This window comes from Octopus sinensis, linkage group LG6, assembly GCF_006345805.1.
Source record: "Octopus sinensis linkage group LG6, ASM634580v1, whole genome shotgun sequence".
In the NCBI taxonomy this organism is placed as follows: Eukaryota; Metazoa; Mollusca; class Cephalopoda; order Octopoda; family Octopodidae; genus Octopus; species Octopus sinensis.
This window is the reverse complement of record NC_043002.1, coordinates 81,003,964-81,006,463: the sequence shown is the minus strand read 5'-3', so window position 1 is coordinate 81,006,463 and position 2,500 is coordinate 81,003,964. Positions and strand designations below refer to the sequence as shown.

At 41.0% G+C, this 2,500-nt stretch overlaps 1 long non-coding RNA gene across 1 annotated transcript in view; it reads right to left on the bottom strand.

The window, feature by feature from the left end:
- LOC118763968 overlaps window positions 1-557 on the bottom strand; it is a 15,258-nt gene extending 14,701 nt beyond the window's left edge. The window contains exon 1 of the long non-coding RNA XR_004999741.1: window positions 389-557. This is a non-coding gene — a long non-coding RNA (uncharacterized LOC118763968). The remainder of the gene's footprint in view (window positions 1-388) is intronic.
- Between the last annotated feature and the right edge of the window lie 1,943 nt (window positions 558-2,500).

Genomic DNA, 2,500 nt, shown 5'->3' with positions numbered 1-2,500 from the left:
TGAGAAATTAACTTATACTATTATTATTTTATGTATAATAAAATGTCTGTAATAGTGAACGCTATGAATGGCGCTGAGATGGCAGAATTAGCAATGGGCTGTATAGAGCCTGGCCTCGTAATTAAAAAAAAAAAAATTCAACAATGAGCTAAGGGAAATAACTTCTCATAAGTCTATGGCATGAGAGAAATTGACTCCTAATACTATTTAATGTATGGTAGATAGTGAAGTCTGTGTTGGTGAGCTGTGGCAGAACCGTTAGCGTCGGGGGTTCGGTGCGCAGTGGCGGCTCGCTTGCGCGTCGTCCGTCACTGCCGCCAACGCTTCCGCTGACCTTAGGCGGGCGCCCGCAACGTCAACTACGGCTACGGCTATCCCGTTCCAGTACGAGAGGAACCACGGGATCAGAGCAACGGTTTGCGCGCTCGCTCGATATAGCGGTGGTGCCAGGCTGCCTCTGAGCGATAACGGCTGAACGCCTCTAAGCCGGAACCGTAGCCGGACCCGAGTTGTTTTCCAAAAGCATCTCAACCTCAAGTCGCATGCCTTAGTTCGGCGTCCGCTTAAGGCAGCGTGCTGACAGAAACGTTAGCATGCCGGGCGAAATGCTTTGTGGTATTTCGTCTGCCGCTACGTTATGCGTTCAAATTCCGCCAAGGTCGACTTTGCCTTTCATCCTTTCGGAGTCGATAAATGAAATACCAGTTACGCATTGGGGTCGATGCAATCGACTTAATCCCTTTGTCTATCTTTGTTTGTCCCCTCTATGTTTATCCCCTTGTGGGCAGTAAAGAAATAAGAACCGTTAGCACGCCGGGCGAAATGCTTAGTGGTGTTTCGTACTTCTTTACGTTCTGAGTTCAAATTCCAACGAGGGATGACTTTGCATTTCATCGTTTCAGGGTTGATAAAATAAATACCAGTTGAATACTCGGGTCAATGTAAGAGACTTACTCCCTCCCCTAAACTGATGACCTTGTGCAGAAATTTGAAATCAATATATAATGAACACTAAAGCGACGATCTAGCAGAACCGTTAGCATGCTGGGCAAAATGCTTAGTGGTATTTCCTATTTCTTTACGCTCTGAGTTCAAGTTCCACCGAGGTCGACTTTGCATTTTTAACCTTTTCGGGTCTATAAAATAAGTTTCAGTTGATACTTATGTATGAGATTGATGTAATAGTGTACCCCCACCCCCTAAAACTGCCGGCCTTGTGCTAAAATTTGAAATATATATATATATATATATATATATATATAGTGAGCTCTGTCAACGACAAAAACTGAAGAGGCGAGTCAGAGGTTCATTTTGTAACGTTTTAACAAATAAAACTAAGATAAATGTGATGAATAGGCCAAACAAGCTAATGGTGAAGCAAATATCTATATGGATACAGGAAAGAGATTCTCAACGAATTGATATTTTTCATTTAGTTGGAGAAAGCAAACAAACACCTAGTGGCAATTCATTAGCGACTCATTTATAATGGATAGAATGTTTCTTTCAGCGCTGTCTCAAAGTACACTTATCACCCTCATGATATTCGTGGCTTTGTAACTAGGATCATTTTGAAATACTGTACCAAAGAAATAGTGTCAACGCTCCTTTGAAATATAACAAGTTCGATGGGTGATCTGAGCTTCGATAGTAGCGCAACTACAGGATAAACCTGAAGATGACACTGTTTGTAACTGTTTAGAAACACATATTGTTAATTTGTAGAGCGGCATAGAAAATACCAAAGTTGTATTTGGTTTTAACCCTCCACGATCTGAATTCTAATCTCACAGTGAATGAATAGAAATATGGCAATCAGTGAAGGACTGGTTTCGATTCCATCCATCCGCCACCTTCCTCCCTCCACTACACCCCTCCACCAAAAAAAAAAAAAATCGAGCCTTGTTTCAATGTTATAAATCTGTAATAAGTATCTTGGACAATTCATTGCGTTATTGAAGTAGTTTTCGTGGTCGTTGTTTCTATCCTGTATGCGACGATTGGCTACGTATAATTCTCAGAATGACTGCACCATGCGTTTTTATGCCAAGTGATATTCCCAAGGACTGCTGATTGGAAAGCGTCTCCTGTTTTCTCAACGATGGATTTCATGTCAAATGGCTTCGCATCTTCAGTGAATTCGCAAATGGCTTCTTTGACGTACAAAGATGTCTCGTATATAGGCCATGTGCAATTTAACAGTGATGTGCAATTTAATCCTTTTGTCTAAATTGTATACATAAGGTTTGTGAAATTACGCAGGTCTATGATAGGAATTTGCGTGTATAGGTCATGAACAGGACATAGAATTTATCAAGGCAATAAATTGCTTGCCGTTAATTTAAACTCATAGTCCAAATTCAGTTTGTTTATATCTCTCTGTCTCACATTTAAAGCTGCACACACACAAGCATGCATACCTATACATACACACATACACACGCATAATTTTTTCGAATTACGTGTCCAAAATGCCGCTAAGCATTTTGACTGGCGTGCT